Source organism: Ammospiza nelsoni, chromosome 12 (assembly GCF_027579445.1).
Source record: "Ammospiza nelsoni isolate bAmmNel1 chromosome 12, bAmmNel1.pri, whole genome shotgun sequence".
Taxonomy (NCBI): domain Eukaryota; kingdom Metazoa; phylum Chordata; class Aves; order Passeriformes; family Passerellidae; genus Ammospiza; species Ammospiza nelsoni.
Genome location: NC_080644.1, coordinates 13,825,632 through 13,851,022, shown reverse-complemented (window position 1 = coordinate 13,851,022; position 25,391 = coordinate 13,825,632). Strand labels below are relative to the sequence as shown.

Here is a 25,391-nt window from a genome sequence, read left to right as displayed (position 1 = left end):
AATTAGGACAGTAAGAATTTGGACAATCGAAGTTAGGACAATAAAAGACAACAAAAAAAGCAAAGAATTATGGACAACTGGGTGCTTTTGCATTCTGCCACAAAAGCACACCTTGCTAACAAAGGATTAACCCTTACAAGCAATAGCCTATTGCATATTCATCTATCTCATACATGATACAAACATTCCTTTCAAGCTAAGGGTATTTCTGTTTAACTTCAACTCCCCCCCATCTTGTAAATCAGTCACTGAGGTTCCTCAAAGTCTGGGAGAAGTCTGGGTTGTCCTGATAAGGAGGCAATAATTCTCTTGGGATTTTTGGTGTCTTGTTGCTGTTATCTCTGTGTGAAGAACTTCTTGATTATCTTATCCATTCCTTGAGCTAGTTACAAAAAGCATCTTACACCACATAGTTCCTATTTTAATATTATGTTATAGCCTCAAAACTATAGCTACCATATTACTTTAAAAGAGATTAATACAGCACTAGTTAAAAGAGATTAATACAGCATAACTTCCCAACATAACACATATAGTATTCATTTTAGTATTTGTGAAGAGCCTATCATATAATATGCATTTTTACATCAAGGAAACCAGAATTTGTGCAAGGAGATCTGGTCTTGATAAGGCAACTTTCTTTTTGGAAGCTGTGATTTGAAGCAAATGTCTGTGACAGTGACTGTGGGAATTGTAACCCCACAGGTGTTTGAAAGTTGTGAAATGGGTCATTCTTGCATCCTGCAGCTTGCTGATGCCAGTGTTTCCTATTGCAAAATGTGACACCTCCAAAGAAAAGTACTAATGACTTGCTCAAATAGTATTTGGTGTTATTGGTATGGTTCAATGCTGTTACTAAATTTCAGATGTGAATCACACAAATTTAAATCATGTTAGAGTGAAAAAGATTTTAACCAAAGTTTTTAAAAAGTAGCTTAAATTTAAATGATTTAGAGGGCAATTTTAAATTCTGCTCCTGTGACTGGTTGTACCAACCTCCCTGGGTATCCTTCATGCTGTATGAAAGCAATCAGATCACATCTAGACCAGCACAGACACACTGGACAGTCTGAAGGAATTTGGATTTACAAAAGAGCTGCCAGCTCCCACCCAGAGAAATAACACTGCACAGAATACACCTGGGATCCCTGAAGGAGATCCCTCTTTACTGAACTCCCACATTAAGCATTTACACCATACAACACTCATTCAGAAGCACGTGTTAAAGCCAACTTTGATTTCTAACCCAGCAAATACACTTATTAAAATTATTTTAGTAGCATTTAATCATTTTCATTGAGAATATGCAAAGAAAATCCAGCAGCTTAACCACATCTGAAATGAGGGTCCTGCAAACACCTGCTGAGCTAACACATGTGGAAGTGTAAATGATGGGAGACACAGCCTTACCAACAACCAGCTTCAGGAAAATTCCAGGAATACACTGCCTGCCAAAACTTCTAAAAAAAAGAAACTGTACTACACACTGTTTAGTTCTCTCAGCTGCTAGAAAGTTTCTCAATTATTTTTGAACAATAAAGCTGAAGAGACTTATTTTATTGTACTCTTGCAAAAACCTAGAGGCTGTACACCTATGGTAAGCTCCATTAATTAGCCAGGAAAAGCAGAGTTCCAGAGGAAGAAGAAGGAGGAAGCAACAATTTACCTCTGCCCTGCACTTCAACATCCTTACCTCTCTCTCTTTCCACATTTTCCAATTCCTTGACTCCAGTTCCTCTTCTACTACCCCTAAGTACCTGAGAAAGACTCCACAAGCAGAATAGCTGGTTCCATGCCAAGCTTCCAGCAAGGAATAATCATAGAAAACACACTGCAGCTTTTCTCTCAGCTGGGCACTAATTTAAGTCCCTTCCCTACCATGCATGTATATAATTTACCTGGATTTTTCACAACTCATAGAAATTTCATCAACTTCTCTACCTCCATCTCCATCACTTTCTAGCTGGAATGGATTAGTAATTTAGAAAGTTTGTAGTGCAGCACACAGGAAAATGGGAAGAGAGCAGGTGGAATTATGTACACCTAATTCTGTTAGGAAACTAAGCTAAAATATACTGATTAGCCAAAGAAGAATCTGTGGTGATTAAAGAACTAGACTTAGAAAGAAGCAAAAGAGTGCAAAAGGCATTAATGCCATCAGTCACACAAATTCAGCTATTGTCTATTTACATTTAAATTTTAACATTTTACTTGTCTTGATTTATGTAACAAATACACCAAACAGATTTTGTTTTTATGTAAAAAGCTACTCTATTAAAAGCTGCAGATGATTTCAACTCAGAATCAGCTTAGGGCTACTTGTAAGCTTAATCACAAAATTAAAAACCACTCCTCAATCATTATTAAAATACTTCCATCTAATTTTATTATAATAGAAATAGTACTTAGGAATGTGAAAAGCAAATGTCTTCATAAATTCAATGTAATGCTACAAGCATTTGCACAAGTTGAAACTGCCATTCCAAAGCTGAGAATGCATGTTCAGGTTTTTTTCTGCAGTAGAAAATCAAACACATCTTCATGGATATTTAGGGATTTTGTGTGGTTTGGGCTGGGTTTAGAGGTTTTTTTCTTGTTGTTCTTGTTGTTGGTTGGTGTTTTGTTGTTCTGGTATTGTTTTGTTTTAAATTATAGAAAACTCCTATTGCCATTTTTCTCCCAGATGCTGCAACTCATTTCCAAGAAACTGTCAGAATCTGAAATTTAGGAACATCAGCTGAAAGGTTTGAGAGCTGTGACAGAATGACTGGGGCAGTGTAATGGATGTTCAGAGCATGACAAGGTAAGTATGATTTTCTCAGAAATGAACAAGACAAATTATTTGGCATATAAAAAGATAGAATAGACACAGAGTATCTTCTTGCAACTAAAAATAAACCATTGAAATAATTGTCTGAACTTCCTTGGTGGCTGCATACCTGCTCCAAGGGAGGTTTGCTTCTATAACATCCTACCATAATATGTAAATTATTAGATAAATTATACTCAGCTTCATAATTGCATGCACCATTGTTGGTACTCAGGCAGGTTTGGACAAACACTGCTTAAAATAAAGCTGCCTCACAGCAGGAAACTCAGGCCACGCATCCTTTTGGTTCTGTTCTCTGAATCCCACCTGCAGTGCCCTCCCAGCAGCTTCCCCCCAGTGCTGCTGGGGTATTTTCATCCAAGACAACAAAATTCCACCACAGTTTACAGTGTGAGGGGTAAAAGAAGGAGGAAAGTGCAACCCAAATGCTACACTGGGAGAAAGGAAGGCAGCAAAGGAGGATCTCAGTTATTTTTCTAAGAAATCACAAGAAAGCTGCTTTTATCTCCACTCTTTTTAGTGCTTTGTGGTTAAACCAAGGAAGGGAAGAGCTGGGCAGGAGCTCCTCAAACCACAAAAATCAGGGAGTACAGACAGAAAAAAATGCTATCAATGGATTGAGAGACTTTCAGTGTCACAGCAATTTAACTTGGGTGACTTTATTCAGCACTGGAATTTATCTGGTAAGGAACCAGCTTACTGAAGAAGGTAATTTTGTTTTGTATTTATTTGAAAGGAGACACCGAGGTGAGAATGAAACCCTGTGACTGTATTCCACATGCATAGCTTTGGAAATATGTTGGCACATGCTCTTTATAATTTAAAAAATACTGAAATAACTGCATATTGTTGGCTGCTTTAAGTCTTATGTTTAGTAATTAATTTTAAGAATAGGCTAAGCTGCTCTTTGCAGGTGTTCCTATTCAAAGTGCATTTGCAATTTCAATAATGGAGAAAAAAAACCTGCATAATGAAAAAAAATTCTATTAACATAGCCAGTAATTTTAAAAATGGTTTTGAGAACCTCACCATGTAACAGGAATACAGACTTTTGGGAGAAACCATAAAATATACAAAATTTTGTTCAGAAAACTGCATGTAAAATGTAACCTGTCCCTTTTATCAACAGGTACATGATAAATACAGGCACATTTTTGTGTGTGAGAAATTATAGAAATGCTTCCTGTCCTTCCCCCCCAAACACTGAAGCCTCTCTTTAACTGAAGGCATGCATACTGGGGAAAAGGTTTTTCTCTTTAATGTTAGCTATAACTACACAGTGAGCCCAGACAGAGACAGGGAGTTTGGCAACTTACTTGCTTAGCAAATTTGCAGTTACTTTAGCTGTTCCTCTTTAAAGTAAAATGTGGTTTGACAAAGCTGGTTTTAGTGGTTTACACATTTTTTTCCCCTAAAATAAGTTTTAAGGACGTGGTCAGGTTTGCTCAAACAAGTCAAAAGACAGAAAGGAAGAAACTGCTGAGTAATCAACCAGAGAGAAAAGAATAGACACAGATTAGAAGAGTGTTGAGTACACGTTGGAAAGGGAAGCAATTACGAGGTTTGCATCACAGGATATTTATATAAGGAATGGATCAGAGAGGTTTAGCACAGAATGCAGCTTGGCTCCCTTTGGCCATTACTTTGTGAGCAGCACCACATCCATCTACCTCACCAAGAAGTCTGGAGAATCCAAGCAGTCTGTGCCAGAACGCAACTGCTGGGATTTCAAATGTCCAAATTGGTTTTTGTACAAAAGTCAGATACATGATGGGTCTGAAAAGAGGCCGTGAGCTGGATTACTGAGCTGTGTGGTCCTGTCTGCCCTGCCAGCAGAGCCAGCACAGGCACAGCTCCCTGCAGCCTCCAGGCTTAGGTTATCCAGGTACAAAGCCAGCATCCACACTGCTGCTCTGAGAGAAACAAGAGTGATCCTGACTGAAAGATAAGACTGGAGCCAATTCAACACACAGACTAAAAATACGTTCATGGGGAATACAGTTTAATCAGTTTGGGAAGGAAACCAAGTGACATGACCTTCAGAGGCTGCAAGGAGGGACAAGCAAGATATATCAACCACAAAACAAATGAAAAAGAGGTGCCTAACTTCTGTCCTGGCCCTACAGTAGACTTACTAATGAGAAATCCTTGATGCTGAAGTAGAAGCTTAATCTACTATCCTGTCTTTAAATTGTATATTTTTTTCATATCTGAACCATATATACAATATATATTATCTACAGTACTCCTGGCTCAACATAGGAATCACTTTCTTGTTACAGCTCTGTACAGATGATCATTTCTGCATCCAAGGACAGTGGTATATCAAGAGTCAGAAGTTACATCTTCCCTAAATCAACAGGTCTAATTCTACAAGTGAGATTACCTGAATCTGTTCTCCAGAGCCTCCATTCTGAACTTTTCTATTGAATCTTTTACTGCTATGAACAAACATACCTTATAGAGAATGTAATGAAAATGCTAAACTGAGATGAACAAAGTAGGGATGAAAACATGTATAAATCAGCTAAACAAGAGTTAAAATGGCTTTGATTGATAACAAAGGGCACTTCTTACAAGAATAAAACAGGAATGTTTGTGTCAAGGCCAGGATGCCTTCACTCTGATAAGACTCCAGCACAGATGCCTGACCAGCAAAACAGCCTGTGCTTCAAAGAGGAGAGTGCCAACAGGGTTATGTCACATCACATATGTCATTCCATTTCCTGTCAGCCCAACAGGAAAACAGACTGTAGCTTTAAAGAGATGGATATTCCAAATAAGGAAAAAACCAAGCAGCATTAGCCTCCACTGAAGATTTATGGAAGCTGAAGTATGCCAGATTCTGGAGCAAAGGAGTAGCAAAAAATAACTCTTGACTCCCAGAGGATGTAAAATATCCATATGTGAAGTAGTTTGTTATCACCAACAGGAACCTGGAGCACAATGAACAGTGACAGACACCATTAGTCCCATCCTCCACAAAGCACAAAAGAGACACCAACTATCCCACCTCGACACCCAGAAATGTTCTGGTGTCTGAGAGTACACATATGAGAGCACGAGTTAATGAAATGTGTGAGAGGGTGTAAGTAGTGTGAGATTTTAAAGATAAATATCACCTTATCCCTGGTAAAGAGAGTGAGACTCCTTACCCTGCAAACTCAGTGAATTTTGTTTAACTAACTTCCTGTGAGCTCAGTGCAACATGAATGACAAGTGTGACTCTATACTGATATACAACAATGGCATCAAAAATGATTGTCACAAACAGATCTTAAATTACAGCAGCAAACACTAAGAAATTACATACTATCAACCTTAAATACCTTTTCTAGAAACAATTATTTATGCAAAAGTAATCCTCAGCGCTGATTCCTTGTTCCTAAATACCAACCACTTCAAGAGAGAACTGAGCATGGGAAACTCCTCTGAATCTGAAGTTTTTAAGTTGGAAATGTTGAAGAACATTCCTTCTGCCTACCAAAGCAAAAACATTGCCCAATGAAAGGCAGAATAACTCTGGAAACGTTGTAGGCAGACATCCAGAGAACTCACTTTAACTTTTCCCTGAATACCTGGGATCACCAGGTAGGGTTCCTTGTGCAAATGGAACAGGTTGGAAAAACTGGTCTATCAACTTCAGCCTGAGGAGAAAAATGCTTCCAACACTGCAGTCCAAATTAAACTGTCTTCAGGCCTCCCAAACTGGAGACTTACAGCAAAATTATAGGGAATTCAGTCATTAGCATTTCTCTGGAACAAGAAGCCTGCTTGTGAAACCTGCACCTCCTCAGCAGAAATAGTTCACACCACTTTTTGCTACACATGTAGCATTTGATTCTGAATAAAAGAATGGGGAAAAGACAATGCGTAAAGAAACAGAACTGCAATATCAAAAATTCCAAGAAAGACAAGCATAACTTGACAGTTTTTCACGCTTTCAGTACATCAGAATTTCCCCAACCACAAGCTGTTCTTAGACTAAAACTGTGGCAGGCAGGACAAAAGGCATAAAACTGGTATTGCCACCAACTCAGACAACCTCCCAAAGGATTTCCTTCCTAATTAGGAGGATGTTAGCTTTTACTAACTTAAGAAATGCTCAAAGAAGGGAAAAAGGAAAAATGTACATGAACCTCATATGCCTTCTGCTTCATTTCCAAAAGCCTGGCAAGAGCAGACACTGCAGAGAGCTGCACAGGATAATTAAAACCATTTGGAAAAACAAAGAGATGGTCTATTTTTGTTTCAGCCATTTCCTTCTCATGGTACAATCCATTTCAAAGAAGACAACAATTCATATATGCAAACCACTAAGCTAAAACTGGTTCACTGCTATAATCTTCGAAATACAGCAATACTTAAACTGGCTGGTTCTTAAAGGCTGCCACTGGAAAACATCTATGAAACTTGGCATCATGGCAACCCCCAGTACAGAGAATTAAACTATATTAAGATGACAGAGGAGAAGGCAGTGAAACTGGAATAGTTGTAAGTCACTACCACAAACTCAAAGAGATGTTTGAATTACTGGATTTACCCATATTAACTGGACGTTAACTGGATTAACTCCTGCATTTTACAAACTACCGCTTTTAGAAATTAATTTTGGCCTTTAAAATTCTTTGCAAAAAATCTTTGGTAATCACATTGTTACAACACAATACTGCACTGACTCAGAACTGTTTCATTCTAATGCTTCTGTGATGAGGTTTCAGGAAAATTTCCCAGTGGGAGTTCAGGACCAGAACAAAGTCACAATGGAGTGGAAAGGTTGGTAGTTACCTTGCTACCTGCACAACAAGACAAATTGCTTTTCATTCAAGAAACCAGATATTCAAGCCTGTTCCTTTATAGATGAGAGTTGCCAGGTGTTATCAAGGGCTGGCAACACACAAAGTAAAAGCTCATTTATAGGGGTTTGTGCTCTTTTATGCTCAGGATGGGCAGAACTCTTTCCTAAGCCCCCTTTCCTGGAAGGTCAAGAGTTTTAACTCACTGCTGGCTGCCTTTTCTCAATGGACACTCCTAAAGGTGTGAGCACACAGGAGTTTTACTTACCAAACACACCTAATCATAACTGGCATGGTTAACCCACCCCACTGCTCTGCTGTGACCATCACATCTCTTACAGAATGGTTTCAATGAAGTTCAGCTTGCAAAACACAAATTAAACCCACAATCTGAAACCCACCAGGTGACAGTATTGTGAGCAGAGAGTTTATGCCCTTGAAAGGTTAAAGTCCTGGAATTGGGAATGATTTGACTATAGGGAACCAACTTCTCAGAATGAGCAATACTCTTCTTCCATAGGGAAATACCCTTTTAGCACCTCCAAAATCCCTCTGACCTTAAATATTCCTGTTACTAGGACTGTTAGATTGTTATTCTAGATCTCTAACAAAAAAAGGCATCAAGTTCTAGCAATTAGAAGTCTCATATCTTGTAGAAATAAATTACAACTTCCCCTCTTAATTCTTCCACTTCCTTGCACTGTGAACCATGTCCTACATGGACTTTTGAGGAAACAGAGGTTAAAGAAATATTCTGTGCTGTAACTTTAGGGATATCCTTCCTCAGAAAAAAGACAGACTGAAGCAATGTTATTAACAGCATATATTTCCTTAACAGGCAATAAAACATTTTGTATTTCACTTTTAAAAAAACACAACTGTTACATTTTGAGGTTTCTATAAAGAAAGTACCTAGAAAGTATAAACAGTATTTTTTTCAGTGGTAACCTTGGAAGAGAATTTTCTCCAAGGGAAAGCACACAGTGTGGTCAGACACTTCCAAGCAGTCACTGTTAAACTGCTCTGACATTAACCTGAGCAGGTACCTGAGAACATTTAGTGCTTTCTGTAAACTGCAGCTGCTTGATAAACACAAAACCCTCCAGCACAGAGCCTCAGTTATGGCTCACTCAAATAACATCCCACCCTGGCTGTAGAAATACATGCATCTGTTTTGGAATTCAGAGATCAGGTTTCCCAACTCACATTTTATCAGAAAGGATGACTTTGAGCCCAAAGCAGCACTGAAGAGAAGTACCACGAAGTAGTTAACAAAACAGTTACCCAAAACAATAATATTTTGTTCCATCTGCCCTATAAAAGCTTATTTAGCCCTACAGTCATATTTAGTTTCAGCTGGCTTAGAGGCAAAGAGGCTCCTACAAAGCAAAAATCCCAATCTTGAGCATCTCAGTCAAATATTCATGGTGCTGTTCACAACAGGTTATTTTAGACCTTACCATGACAGCAGGCAAAGGAATCTTCTGAAAAACTTTACCCAAAGTCCCTTCCTGTCTGTTGCTATGGGAAGGGGAAGGAAAGAATTTATCTGGAGGCCTCTGCTTATCACTGCTTCAGCTGCATGGCACAGTAGTGAGAAGAGATAGTCACATAAATCCACAAGCTATAAGCTACTTATTCATGTTATTCAATTAATTTTTGATTAGGGCAATAAAATTATCTTAATGTGATCACTCAGAAGAAAAACAACAAGTCAAAATTTTGCATTATTTCTCCTCCTTTAGGCAATTTTCTTACTTATAATCTATTAACTGATGACTGCCTGGAAGACATATTTCAACCGTTTTCCTGCAATCCAACAGGTTAGTAGAAGCAGTATGAAAAACACAAATTAACACTTATATATTTAAAACAAAGACATTCATGGATTAAAACCATGAAACACATGAACAAAACTGGAAAAGATGAAAAGACACCAGAAAAAACCCCAAATCTTGCCTGTTATGAAGCACCCAGATAATTAAGGAGAAAAAATACACAGAATAGGCACTGACTTTGAAGTCAGGGTATCTAATCCTGTGAAAATTTTCACTGAGGATGAGAAAAGCATGCTTGGTTTAACTCTTGGAGATTTCTGAAAACAGTCTTAACAAGTGCCAAGCTACATTTATATCTTTACCTCTCAGAACCTCTCCATGTTTTCCTGCTCTTCCCTATGGTGTGCGCTTAAGCAAAACATGATCTAAGAATGACCTGAAAATAACATAAATGAAAATGGGTTACTAAAACACCATATGAGGATATCTTAAAACAAGAACACATTTCTAGGAATTGCTTTCAATTTCTTCCTTTTATATATTTTTTTTTAATAGAGGCAAGCAATAATTTGGGCAGGAAAGAGTCTCTGGGGTAATCCAGTCCAACACCCTCCAAAACAAGGAACATCAGTGTTAACCCAAGCTGGTCAATTGACTTGTAGAAATGTTCACTACACTCAACTAGGAGCAAAATACAAGTTACAATAAAGGCATCTTAATAGATATTCCTGCTTGCAGATACAATGACAACAAACTGAGTGGCTCTGAGGCTTTACACAAACACATGCTATTTTACCAGGGCATGAAAGCGCAAAATGCTTTCCATCCTTAACATGTCAGCTTTCACATCTCCATACCACACTGCTGCTAAAACCTACCAAGGAAACTAAAATATATTAAAAATGAAATTACAAAAAGATGTATTCCTTAGAAATTTTATTCCTCTTGATATTGGCGGTAAGAGATTGCTCATGATCAAGATTGCTTGCTTCTGTCAAAACTTCATACCACAAATCAAACAGCTTCTCTAAACCACAGGAAAAACCTAACAGTTAAAAAAAAACCAGCCCAAACATTGTACATGACAAGATTTGTTACATGAGTTAATTCTTGAATTGCAATAATTTTTTCAGTGTATGCTTGTACATTCATTTCAGATGGCTTTCAACTGAAAGACTGAGAGGAGTTTCCAAGCTAACTCCTTTGGAAAGATTCTCCTGCTCAGTTTTTCAGCTACTCCTTTAACCTTAGGATGTGTATTTCCCTGCACTTTTATTAATAACAATCCATATAAATGATTCACTCATTCTCAGTTTGGGTGGGTTTTTTGTTTGTTTGTTTCTTCTTGAAGACTTTCACGGCTGCCTCATTTTCAAAACTTGTTCATACAGCACATATTCAGAGAAAATTAAAATAAAAAGAATACTAAAACCTGTATTTAAGAATAAGACTACTTCAGCTTATCCCAGCTAATTGCATTGTCATACGGCTTCTAAGTTCCACTGCAGGAATTACTTGCCAAAACAGATTCCTATTTCCTTACAGACCCATTTTCACCTCCTGTACTGTGATATTCCTAAAAACTCTGTGCCCACACCTTTCAGAATTACTGTAGTCAACCTGTCTGTTTTTTGCTGCAGCCCCTTTCACACTGGCACAGCCTTTGCCAGTGATGGTCTCTGAACTCCCTCCTGAGGATTTGCGGTGCCCACAGCCACCAGCAGTGCAGTACAACAGGAATGGCACCAGGCAGGAAGGTCTGCACACCTGAAACACACATGGGATATGTTCTTGGAGTTTTAGTCTGACAGCTCCAGTGGGATCCCACAGTCCAACATGAGCAAGACCACAGCTTCCAGTTTAGTTTCATCCAAAAGCAACTCAGCTTCCTTGATCCAAGCTGATTTCACAAGTCAAATTGAGTGCAGTCTGTGAGAATATTCAGTGGATTAATTTCCAAAGTGCACTCCTTGTCCAAATTAAAACAATTAAACCACTAATGAAGATTGTTTCTTTTCCTGTTCTCTCTGCTATGCATTCTGGCCATGAGGAAAACCTCCACAGGTCTCTCACATTCACTGACTCAAGTTCACTCTTTTTGCATTACTTCTGCTCTTCTTTAATTCCCTGTACATGGACATGAGCATATTAATGTTTGACCTTGCCGGGCCACTTTGTTTCTGAACTTCCACCATCCATTCCATTTCATTCCAGTTTCAGAGAAGATTCTTTTTCAGAATATTTTCCTTTATAAAAAGGAAATCCCAAAGTTTCTCACTCTCCATCAGTGGGACAGATGTGTTTTTCCCCTTCTTCTGTGCAAAATCAAGGCTAGAAAATTGCTTCTACAAAACTACTAGGAAGTTTTAACTGCTGTGCCCTGGTCTAAGAAAAAACAGAGTATTTAGTCAAATAGATTAAGATTACATTTAGACTGTATGTCTATTCAATATGAATGATGAATGCTGTAGGTAAAAAAAAGGTCTGTCATACAGCACAACATATTTGTGTCATCAAACAGGGTAACAGATTGTCTCCCCGAGGCCTAAGTGATGAGCCAAACTGCAGAACTGCTTGTTTCATGAGGAAGGAGGAGCAGTCACTGAGTACCACTATCTGTGTAAGCACAAATGGTTTTTTATCACAAGGAGTATAAATTTCCAGAAGTATTAAGCATCTAGAAAGATGGCGAAGAATTGAAGTTTCTTCTCCTGTTCATTCTATGCATTAGAAAAAATCAGTGAAGCCCACTCTGTGCCACACTGAAGTGATAAGTCCAGCTCCTGTGGGTGACTCTCCACATTCCTGCTACTGAAAAAACCAAATGACACTCCTTTCTTTGACAGAGCAAGAAGGATGATCCAAGACAGACTGATCAGTGTCATCTCAACCCCAGGGAGGTCAGGGAGCAAACTCTTGTAGGAGCCATTCCAAACATAATGTGGACAAGAAAGTGATTTGTGTTAGTCAGCATGGTTCTATAAAGAGGAAATAATGTCTGGCAGACCCAAGAGCTTTCTTTGAGAAGATGACTTCGTAGCTGGGACAACACCATGTCCTACAACACCCTCACACAAGGGGATGAAGCAGGGGCCAGGCAGGACTAGGGGGAACTGCAAGCCTGGATGAAGGGCAAGGTTCCTGGGGCTGGGATCACTGCCCAGTTAGAACCCAGCCACTGGGTACAGACTTGACCAGCACTGTTTAAGTTCCCCATTTATGACCTGGACCCAGCTCATCCTCAGCAAATATGCTGATGGAACAAAAATTCCACAAGGGAAAGTGCAAAGTTCTGTACATGGGGAGGAATAAATCCATGAACCAGTAAAAGCTGAAGGGCAGCTGGACAGAAGACAACTCTGCAGAAGACACTGGTGCTGTTGTGCATGAACCAGCAATGCTTCCTCACAGTAACAACAAATAAAAGGGGTGCCAGCATCCTGGATTAGGAAAAAGCACCACTTGCAGCATGAGAAAGGTGATCATTCTCTTTCATTCTAATTCTAGAATTAGCACCACTCTTTAGGTTTCCCAAATCAAGAGTGACACAGATGAACTGATGTGACACCAGCAAAGGGGTATAGAGACAATAAAGTGATTGGGAAGAGGCTGAGAAAGGCACTATTGTTAAGCCTGGAAAGGAGAATGATCAGGAGGATCTAATCAGTGTGTATAAATACTTGAAGGGTTAAAAGGCTGAAGGCAGACTCTCCCTAGCAGTACTCGGGGATGGGACAATAGCCAGCAGGCACAAATTAAAATGCAGGAAATTCAGCCTAAAAACAGGGGATGGAGTAATTTTTTTTTTTCTGTGGGGTGGTTGAAGAGCAGAGAACTTGTCAGGAGAGGTTAAATCACCATTCTCAGAGCCATTCCAAACCTGACTGAACACATCACTGACCGCCCTAACCAGCCTCACTCTAAGATGAATTTGGATCAGGCCATGTCCAGGAGTCCCTTCCAAATTTAGGTATTCTGTGATTCTTTCAGTTCCCTAAAACAACCTCAGTAATTCCTGTTGTACCTGTCCTGTTTTTCTTTTTGAGTCTCTGTCCTGTAGCAGATTCCTCCTCTAAAGAGACATCTATCAAGCTGGCCATGTAGGCTATTTTTTCCCAAACTGAGGATCCCTTTCAGTGCTCAGTTATTAATACAGCTTAAGTTTTACCAGTTTGAATAGAAAGGCACAGATTGCATAAATCAGCATTGCACTTTCTTCAAGTTCAGTAATATTCATCTTGAACATCAAGATTTTAATTTCTACAGCTTTTCCTATGTCCTACAGTAAAATTCAGTGCACAAGTCTGCACCAGGTATTTCTTCTCACTTTTAACAACTACTTCCATATCCCTCATTGCTGCTGTGTATTATAACAAACAGAGCAAAATAGCTGAATGAATTTCCTACATGTCCAGCACTATGTAGACCCAAGTGTTAGCCAGCTCCAATTAATGACAATCAGGTTACATGAAACTGAAAAATAGGCAAAAGTCAACTGGTTCAACTGTCCCAACATAAAGCTGTTACTTTATATACACACTGGTTTCCTGGTTTATTTTCTTTTGCCCTAATAAGAAACCTCACAAAAATTTCACATACCACTGCCTTGGAACCTTTGCTATCCCATCATTATAACAACAACCTCAGAGATGAGAAAGTCATTAAATACCATAGGTGATACTCTGTTTATTCAAAAAGATATCATAATTTGTTCATGTTTTCATGTTCATATTAACCTATATGGCTATTATTTACCCAAACAAATCTGGACAGTTACCTGTATGTTGCTCCATATCTCCCCCATGCTTCTTTAAAGCTGCTGTCCTGGTACTTTCAGTAAAACTAATTACGCTCTTTTACCTAAAAAATATCCCATGTGTGACAAATTTAGGCAGGAGATTAAAGGATCCTCTAACAGTTTCTAAAAGCTTCTCCTAAGTGTCTATATAAATTAGTCCAAACCTCAGTGGGAGAGACTGGCACTGAAGTTTCACTTATGATACTAAAACTAAACAAACATGATGCTGTCAAAAACCCCCACAATGTCAACACAGGTAACTTGATTTTGGAGGTATAACATAGCTGTCTTTCCCATCAACGGGCTCTTCTACCACTTTAGCCTGATGATTTTCACACATCCACTGAATTTCCCTCATTTCCCAGTGCCTACATTTATCTTCCCTACCTCATTAGTACAGACATACCCACTCAGCATCACAGCTCACACTACTGCTTTAAGTTATTTTCCAATTAAAAAGGTGGAAATAGTCAACCTTCATGAGCAAATTTCAGAAACTGCAGAACTTAATTTGATGCTTATGGGAAGAGATAAAAGACTGGTATCACTGGATATGTTAAGAGAACCACTTGAACTTTAACTTATTTGACACATTATTTTGTGACTTGTTATCAGAAAAAAAAAATCCATGGTTTTTGTATTACAGCTATTTTTAAAAGTACTTCAAAGGCATTACTTTTGAAGTGTGCTCTGCCAGTTGATGGGGGTGATTTAAAGGACAGACACCAATGGAAAGAGTGGTCTTGTTTGACTATGAATATTAAGGCAACACAAATGTAAAATAATACATTCAATAAAACTACACTCTTGGCTTTAGCAACAAGCAAAAAGAAGCAAGCTAATGCACCTAATAATTGGTATAAGAGAGACAGGATAATGATTGAGAAGGATACATCACTAATTGCCTAAATACTCCAGCATCATCCAGGGCCCACAGTCACTGGGGAGCCCCATTTTGCAGGAAGGATCTGGAGAATTCTTCCTGGCAACTGGGAAAATCCCATGTGTGGCATCCACCCACAAGTGAGGTCTCCAAATTCCCTGAAAATGGGTTCAGTTTTTATAGGCCCAAATCAGCAAGTCAAAGTGACCTGATGATATTTTTAGCACAGAAACTCCTGGCTCTGATGGCACACTTCCCAACCAGCAGGGGCCAGAGCTTGGCCAGAGCCCAGGCCTTGGCTGGGAGGGTTTTCCCCTAAAATACCCTACAAACAAACCTCTATTCATGGCAGTTGGGAAAGTTTCTTAAAATGATACATTTCTTGCAGATAACTTCACAAGGTTCTAGAGAGCCAGCATAAGCATCTGTGTCATTTATTTTTAGCTAAATAACACTGATGGTGTTAGTCACATAATGCCCAGGGTTCATCTTTTAAGTCAACTCTGGCTGAGGCCTGCTGCTCAGGCCTAAGCACATCAGTGTCAATAAGAAACATTTTCTCTGCTCAAAAATAACACAGTAAAACAAAATATGAGGCCACCACCTTCTGTTTCACCATCCACCTTGCAGCTCTGGAACAAGTCCCTTCAGAAGCAGTTACACATTCAGTTATTAACAGAGGATTTCATCATCTCTGGCCATTAGTTTTACCTCTTATTTACAGCTCAGTGCTTGCTTCACATTATTTCCCCATTCCTTTCTCAGAGCTGCATTTCATTATCAATGGCTTGTACACACACCTAAACAAACCTGCAAAAAGCTTTTAACTCTGGGGAGTGAAAAAATCTGAAAGCTTGACCATTCAATTACCCAATTACCTGTAGTCATTACTAAGAATGACAACTTCAGTAGCCATTACAGTTGTTGTACATGTTTATATGGTTGTAAAATTGTACAGCTGTAATGTTTTTAAAAGTAGCTTCTGGAAAGACTGCTGTCTAACAGCAAAATGCCAACCCTGACCATCTCACCTGGAAGCCTCAAATGGAGCAGATGCAATTTCCAAAAGTACAATGCTGGTGTCTACATGAACCTTAACACAATTTTTCAGGATGTTCTATGCAGGACTGTCCAGTACACAATGCACCTTGTTTTAAATGTCCAACAGCACCAGTGAAGGTTTAATGAGCACAAAATTACCTCCCTATGTGGGTATAGCAATAAAGAGAGCCCCAGACACACCTCCACTCCTTTGCTCCCAAGAACACAGATAAAAAGGCCTGTGGAGCTTTCATGAGATACTGCCCATAAAAACTTGCTAAACAGATCATCACTGTAGGTACCTGAGCAATAAACGAAATCGAAACAGACTGCACAGCTCTGCAATTCAGCCTGGCAGGGCTCATCAAAGAAATGATGAATCATTCCCTACTACCAGCAACAAGCACATATCTGAAATATGCTGATGACTTCAAATCTCTTGAAAAAGAAAGCTCTTTGTCGCTTGCTGCTTGTACCTGCTTCAGCAAAGTCGATGGTGTAAGACAGTTCCTGTTGATTGACTCAGCTGTGGGAACAAGAACTGCTGTAGACAATGCACTGAAATTCTGACAGGTAAGGTATGACTACACATGCACTGCCCCCTAAGAAAAATAAGCTGCTTCTCTGAGTATTCTTAAACAGTAGAATCAAAGAAACTCAAAGTGGAAAGTCAGTACTGGAACAAAATGAAATAATATTGCTGTGAGCAAAATTCAGTGTCGGCTGAAAATAAATGTTGCATTTTTCCAAGCTAAATTATTTATTACTAAAGTAAATCCAAAAAAATGCAATGGAAATTACAATTTCAGGGAGGGGAGAAAGTATTGAGATTATTTAAGTCAGCCCTGAGGTATCTGAAAGTCTGCTACGGGTCATTGTCTTTCCCAAAACCGCAAACTGCCGCAAGCAAAACCTTTCATTCCAGAGGAGTCATCTTCATGTTTTCTAATTTCAACAGAAGTCCCATACCTGCTCCTAGGAAGTTTTTGCAAGTGAACAGATGGCAACATCAAAGTACAGCCATGGGTGGACAACAAGGCCATCCCAAAATCTGACTGCTTGCTAAATTCCAGCTCATGCCTCTCTGTAAAATAAAACAGAAACTACAGGAGAAAAGTAGCCTAGAATTGTACCACTGTTCCAATATTCTCAACACTTCCATTAAACTTGGGTTTTCTGAGGCTGCCCTAAGACTCCTTTAACCTTTATAAAAAAATAAAGCAGATGTCAGAAATCTTAATTCTTTCAACTAAAGTAATAAGTAAATTCCTTAAACAAAAGTTTCAGTCTTTGTGTCCTAGCTCTTCTATGTGAAAAATTGACAATTGCACATGAAATAAAAATAAAAGAACAAGATCATCTTCTAACAACAAACGTTGACTGTATCCTTCAATTTCTAGGGACTTGCCTTACTGCTGGGATACAGCTGGAAGCCCACAGGTTGGTGAAGAAGCACAGGACTGGCTCCTAAACCAAAACCTGCAGGTGAACCAGAGGTAACTGCACCACTCAGATCAGCAGCGCAGCTCCTGAGCAGGGAAGATGGGGAATTCTCCTCCTGCAGCTGGATACTGCCCAAGGAAGGCCCCCTTCCCCCTGACACTCCCCTGTCACAGTCCTTCCCTATCTTTGTGCCAATTCTAGTCATAAACTGACATTCAAAAACCTGTTTAATCCAGGAAATCTTCAGGAAAAAAGGCCTGGGACCCCTGATAACTGTGAAACTGTGTATTTTTAAAAAACAAAATAGGCATGCTTTGCATGCCCTGGCAAAATATTCTATGCAAGGAGAGTAATTTATTGTGAACACACTGTATACCATACATCCACCCCTTCACGGCTGCCCTGGCCATACATCATGTGGAACACCAAAATGGAACCCACACATTGGAGCAAAAGAACAGGCTCATAGGGTTAATAACACTGTGCAATGACCACCTTAATCAGCAAAACATCCTTACAGATACAAACCTTGAGTCTGAACCACGTGAGGAATACTGACAATTTTCTTCTAAAATCTGTTCAGGCACTTTATGTAGTTTGCATTACTGTGTGAGAGATTAGAAGTCGTGAAGGCAGAAATGTAGAATATGAAGTATAGTTTGCTATTTTTAAAACAGGAAGTGAAATTCCAAAAAGCAAAGAAATCCCAGCTGTGACACAGACTCTTAGAATAAATCTCACCCCTATTATTACTGTGTCTAAGTCCCCTCCTCTGTCACCTCCCACATCAGCCACCCCTGACTATGAATTTCACTTTGTTGGTGTCTTCTCCACTCAAACTCAGAGTGCACTGGGCAGCTTCCAGCCCTGAAACAAACAGGCATTAGTCTGAAAATATTTCCACCTCTAATATCCCCCTTAGGACAGTGTTATTTTATTCACATTGCAATACCCCTCAGGAGAGTATTATTTTGTTCACATCACAAATGTGAAAGCCAGATGTTGCTTTAATGTTATTTTTTACTTTAATAACTCAAACTCTCACCAGTGCCTTATATCTTGTAGTTCAGAGAGACTCAGGATGAGTGGAAAGGAAGGGAAAGCAGAAAAAAGTCATGATATGCCACACCACACCTCACAGGGCTATGTTTAAAACCTTTAAACCGTGGAGGATATCAAATAAACCACCAGCAATGTCAACAGGTCTCCACATAGAGCAAATCCACCTGCCCAAACCAGATTTCAGAAGAGGAATTAAACACCCTGATTCAGTGGGTGTACAGGAGAACAATGAGAACACCACTGCCTCACAACAGCTTTTTCATTGACCTGAACTCAATCTGGTTCAGGCACATGTTTAATAAATGCAGCATTGCTCTGGAAATTGGTCTTTTTAATATTCACAACATGCCTCATTGGTATAAGGCAAAAAAAAAAAGATATTTTAAAATCTTTCTGGAAAACTCAATTTAACATGCACAAAGTGGAACATGGCAATTACATGCAGGATTACTGCCTGGGGATCCCAAGTTTTCCTCTGTATCTTCAGGTGATGAGCACTCAAATGGAATTAGAAATGTTACATGTGGTGATTATTCCAGCTGAAAACACAGGTGAGAGCTGTTTAGTGTGGGTAGCTATGGAAACTTCTTTCAGGTAGAGTGAGGTGATCAAAGGGTCTTCCTTCAGCATTTCCCTCCTCTTTACCATTACCATTATACACATTATTTCCTTTCAGACAGCTGGAAAAAGAAACTGCTCCGAAGGCTTCATCATTGAAGACATCACAGGCACTGGGTCAATCACAGACATTTAAGAACCAAAGCAGCTTTGTGATCTTTCAACTGGTGTCTTTAATGTTCCTTCCAACCCAAATCATGCTGTGATCCTGATACAAAAAGCAAGTCAGTGTCACACATTTTTATCTTCTAAGCTCACAAATTCTCTTTTATTTCCTTTATAAAGTGCCCTTCACACGCAGGATTGCCCAGGAAGTTTTAATCTGAATAGAAAGGAAAGGGTGTTAAGGTAAAACCTGGTGAAAATATGCAGCTCACCACTTTCACAGAAGTGAGCAAGCCTGGTTAAAGATTAGGCCAAATACATTACCATTTTATGAACATTTTTATATATTGGTCAGTACATTTCTTATCTAGCCTCTGAAATTATATACTTACAGCAGCAGAAAATACACATGTACATATACAAGGCACATACACTTGTAGAGACAAGCCTTGAGAGAAATTAATCAGAGTGATCCACAGATCACTTAATTCAAGCTCTGATAAGCCAAAGTAAAAGAAAAAAACTTTAAAGATGAGGAATCCTTATACAGAACAAACTTGCTCCATCTATCCGCTTTACAAATAGATGAAAAGAGCAACACTGACAGAGCAAAAACCTCAGGGTGTCAAAAAAGTAGAAGAGGAACATTCAGAGCAACAAGTCTTAATACATTCAAGTGTTTATGAAGCCAGTAGTGAATAAAATAAAAATCTGGATATCTGAGCTTTCTAACTGTTAAGCAAGACTAGTGATTGTTAATACACAATTAAAAGTTAGCTAGCACTGGGGACTGGGAAGGCACCCAGCATGGATACTGACCAAAAGCATGTTAAAAATTAACACAACCCACTCTTTGTGTCTCAGTCCATCTCTTCAGCTTGCTCAGCATTAAGCTTTCCTTCACTTTTTCCACTGAATGAGGCAAAGCTAAAAAGGGTAGTAAGTTATGAATGACTTACCCAGGCAAAAGTTCCATCCCAATCACATGATACTGAAGGGATCAAAGAGCCTATTTTATTTTTCTGAAAATTAATTTGCTTCCAGTCACAAATTTTATATTCCTAATGGATATTTCACTGCAAATGGCTATTTATTTGATGAATTAATGAATAAATCAGAAGCACATTGCAGGCCTGTCTTACCATGTCTTTTTCTGTTTCAAGATCACCTTAATCTTTCATTTGATCTTTCTCTTCCTTAGTAATAAACTTCAAAAAGATTACTAGTTATCCAGTTAATACTCAGAAAGAAAAAACATGTGTAAAGGCTACTATTGAAAGAAAATTAGACCTATAAAGAATAGAAAACTGAGAACATGAAGATTTTATACAGACTGATAGCAACACTCCTCTTGAAAGTTCCAGCTTCCATATCATGGGCTAACAAATCCAGAACCTGCACATTTCAGGTAAAGAAAGGTAAGTCATCTAACTTTCATGTCCTGATTAGAAACAAGGTTCCACACAATCAAATTGGAACAATCCACCTGAAGAGCACTGGCCTTTTCCTGCTGAGCCACAGCACCATTTGAGTCTGAGCTCCAGCTTCAGAACCAATGGTGTAAATGCAAACATGCCAGGAGTTCTGTGCCTGACTGAAACAATCGGCCTCTCCCAGCAGCAGAGTTGACAATAGCTTGGGCAGGTGGGTGGCAGGCAGGAATTATTGGTTCCTAAACAGGAGGACTAAAATAAAACTTCTTATTAAAAAAAAAAAAACCAAAACCCACAAAAAAACCAAAAAAACAAACGAACAACAACATACTGTCAAGTTTGAAAAACTATTTGAATAACCAGCACAACAAGATGTGGTATCGTGTTTCCTCAGACGGGAGAAAAAAACCTGCTGTGCTTTGGTATAGTAAAAGCAGAAATTCCAGGCATAACTTGAGAGCTGGTCATATGAAACAGGGCCCTGGCTTCTTCAAAACACTCTTTCCCAGTTTGTTGCAATACTTTCATTCCCATTATGTGTAATTTGCAATTCTTATGAAGAAAAATATCAATCTTTCAGCTCCAGCAACTCTGAACTACAGTAAAACCTGACTGTCAGTCACTTAGAGAAATTAACCAAGTCTCTATTGCTTTAGTCTTCTAAGAGAAGGATGAAGAACCTTTCTCTCACCAAAATGTGCACACAGAATTAGCTCAGCTAACAGTCCAACCAGGCCCAAGAAGGACTGCCTACAGTCTTTAAAAATACTCAAGTTATAAGACAGTAAAACTAAATATCTAGAATACTCCCAAGCTAGACTATAATCATGGCTTGTCTACTTCCCCTCTGAGGCAAGCACTCACTTCAAAATGCTTCTGCAGCTGGGCAAAGTACAAAGCAAGGAACTGTGGCCAGCAGTCCTCTGGGTGATGCACACACCTTCACTTTCCTCAGTTGTGAGGGAATAAAGAAATTCCTGCAATTACATGTGAGTACAGCAGAATGACAAAAACTAGAACATTACATGAGCATAACTGGACACCCAAACAGAAAAGCTTGAAAATAAACTCCCAGAAGTGTCATCATTGCCATGTGCAAGGGGTTTTTCTTCTACTCTCACCCTGCAGACTCTTTTCCTTGCTTTTAAGAAACCAAATTGGTTTTATTGCTTGAAAAGTATTTCACTATGGCTGAATATATTTATCACTTTGTTTAAACAGCTTAAACTCACAAAAGATGTTTATTTAGATGCTATCATTGACTGATACTGATAATGCTGCTCACAAACATGTTATCTCTTTCACATGATGTAAAATAGAATAAAATTACTTTGTAAATCTCTCATGAAACATTTTTCAAGCAGTCTATGACAAGCTCTCTTAAAAAAAATTATAAATTTAACCTCCTCAAGACAAACACCATGCTACTTTACTGCCTTTCTTCCTATTACTTTATGTTGTAGTTTTCCCCAAATCATTCTGAAACTTAAAAACAAAGAAATAAGATAACTCATGTTTCAGGTCAGCTTCACAACGGAAGAAACAGAACTTTAGGAAGGGAGAGAAAATTGAAGGAAAAAAAGAGGTGATGCTGCTTAACTGATAAATTCATATAAATAATCTTCTCTCAATCTCTCTTAAGCCCTAAAATAACTTTAATCTGTAAGAAGCTTTCAAAGTTAGCACTCAGAAGTCTCAGTTATTTTCCACTCTCAAATTATCTCTCACATCTACTGTTGTTTTAAAGACAAGAAAACTCACTTTGGGTCTGAATGCCAGATGTTATTCCAAAGATCATTTGGAGGTGAATGCATTCAGTGCAGTGATTGAATGTCAGCTAAATCACAACTAAGAATGCACAGTCCATGTTTAAACAGCTGTAGTGAAGTGTAGTGTAGATTACAACTGCTTTGGACTTTCACTTCATAAAAACAGAAAAGAATTTTACTGTTTTTTCAAACAATACATTTTTAAGCATTAAAATCCTCAGAACCAAAGATGGCCTGTGATTCATGTTTCATTCTTAAACGCCTGTGCCTTTTCTCAGGTAAATACAAGCAACTGCTGGATCTACTGGCACTCCCTCAGCACAGAATGCCTTCTTCCAAATACCAGTCCAGATTTCTCTCCACTTCTCTTCAAAAAGGTTGACAGGCAGGGTAGCAGAGACCGAGCAAAACAATGAGAAACTCACGACAATAAGCAGCAATATATTGGGAAAAGACAGTCTGAAATACGCTGGTTTCTGACTTCTTCAAGTCTAACTAAGCTATAAAGGTAAGTTTTGCTGGGGGTATTTCCTTAAGCATCAAGGGTAAAGGCTGCCACAACACAGGTATCCCAAACGCTACACCTGCCCCTTTCTCTGCATCACACACAGATCAGAAGGTCTTCTGACAATTTAACATCACAAATTACGGCAATTAAAACAAGCTGAATTCTCGATTATTAGAGCAAATTAGAGAAACCCATCCTCGAACACCTTTGTCTGCTTTTATCTCGACAGCACTGGCACACAAGGTCAAAGAAAACCGGCGTGGGAGCGGAGGAGTTAACAGCCAGAACTTGTCCATGTTTCCAAAATAGAGCGGTGGCACCAACGATGCCATTCTGCCGTGTTTACAAGAAGAAACAGTTCGGGATAAACCTCTGGCTGTGGTCACGCTTTATCGCTAGGGCACATTCCTTCAATGTCCGGCTGTACCCGGCCGAGATTAAGACACCGAAGCCCCGCACACCTGGAAGCAGCCCCAGGACAGGGGGGACACCCACGGGGGAAGGAGGCTGTGCTGGAAGGGCTGCGGAAAGCACAGCCCTGAAGGGAGCGAGCCTGCGAGAGGGCGAAGGTTTAGGGGCAGATCCTGGCGACCAGGAACAGGGAGAGGCTGGCGGGGTCCGGCCGGGCAGGGACGCAACACTGCCGGGGACGGCTGAGGAAACACTCGGAACTGGAGGCACCGGGGTGCGGGCAGGCGCCCCCGGCAGCCGCGGAGGGGCGGCGGGGCCGGAGAGCGCGGGGGTCCCGGGATCGCCGCCCGCGTCACGGGGAGGGAGCGGTGCTGCCCCGCTCCTGGAGCTGCCCCACGGGGCCCGGGTGTACAGAGCGGCGGGTCCGCCCTCAGCGAGCCCCTCCGGATCCGGGCCCTATCGCGGGGTTCCCGCGCCCCCCCGCAGGGTCCCGTCCGCAGCGCTACCCCCGTGCCCCCTCTCCGGCCCCGCTCCGCTCACCGGCCGCGGCTCCCCCGTCCCTCAGGTCCAAGATGGCAGCGCGGCCCGCCCGGCCTCCGGCAGCGACTTAGCAAAGTCGGGCGCGACGTGCGCAGGCGCCGAGTCCCCCGGCTGCAGAGCAAGGACCACAGCTCCCAGCGTGCACCGCGCCAGGCATTGCGCATGCTCGGCGCTGGCCACGGGGTCGAGAGGCAGGGCGGGAAGGGGTGGGGCCGTGAGATGTAGGGTGATGGGCAGAGTTCCATATCCTCTGGAGCCAGCCTGGGGGCTGGGAGTGCTAATCCGGGGAAGAGAAGGCTCCAGGGACAACTTAGAGCGCCTTGCAATGCCTAAAGGGGCTCCGAGGGAGCTGGAGAGGGACTTTGAGCAAGGGCCTGGAGTGACAGGACAAGGGGCAATGGCTTCCCGCTGCCAGAGGGCAGTATTAGATGGAATATTGAGAAGAAATTCTTCCCTATAAGGGTGCTGAGGCCCTGGCATAGGTGCACAGAGAAGCTGTGGCTGCCCCTGGATCCCTGGAAATGTCCAAGGCAAGGTTCGACAGGGCTTGGAGCAGTCTGGGACAGTGGAAGGTGTCCCTGCCCATGGCAGGGGATGGAATGAGATCTTTAAGGTCCCTTCCAGCCCAAATCATTCCATGAATCTATGATTCTTTAAACAGAGCATATATATATATATATAAATGTGTGTGTGTGTGTGTGTACACATACACTACAGTAAAAATCTTGGATCATCAAAGGAGCCCTGAGGGCTCAGCTGGTACAAGAGCACCTTGAGGAAGCCACGACCACCCCTGGCCCACGTTACTGCAGTGACAGCAGCAATGGGAAATCTCTGAGAGCACAGAGGGAATCCTAGCTAACAGGAGTCTGTAACAGTCAAGCAGCTGGGACATCGCTGCTGTCACTGTGGGCTTTTGGACACAAAATAAAGCCCTTTTGTGACCGTGTTCACAGGGGTTCTTGGATGAGGCAAGAGACGAGAATGTTGACTCTATGATCAGAAGGCTTGATTCATTATTTTATTATATATATATGACATTATAACTACACTAAAAAGAAAAAGAAAAGGTTTCTTCAAAGCTAGCTAAGCTAAGAATAGAAAAGAGTGATAACAAAAGGCAGCTCTCTTGGACTCTGCCTGAGATAGCTCTGTCTTGATTGGCCATTAATTATAAACATTCAAGATGGGCCAATCACAGGTGGACCTGTTGTATTCTACAGCAGGAGATAATAATTGTTTACATTCTGTTTCTGAAACTGCAGCTTCTCTGAAGGGAGAAAAATCTCAAGAAAAAGATTTTTCACAAAAGATGTCTGTGACACCCTTTGAAAATAAAATAACTTCTGTGATTTTAAAATATTTATTGCAGGTGC

The 25,391-nt window shown here is 40.3% G+C and overlaps 1 protein-coding gene across 4 annotated transcripts in view; it reads right to left on the bottom strand.

The window, feature by feature from the left end:
• Positions 1-24,075, bottom strand: part of ITCH (itchy E3 ubiquitin protein ligase) — a 57,816-nt gene extending 33,741 nt beyond the window's left edge. For 3 of the 4 annotated variants that reach the window (XM_059480632.1, XM_059480633.1, XM_059480636.1), the window contains exon 1: positions 24,016-24,075. The gene's annotated coding sequence lies outside the window, so the exon portion shown is untranslated. Of the gene's footprint in view, positions 1-4,146; positions 4,185-24,015 lie in introns of those variants that run through there. The other variant, XM_059480634.1, reaches the window with a different exon arrangement.
• Positions 24,076-25,391: the final 1,316 nt, after the last annotated feature.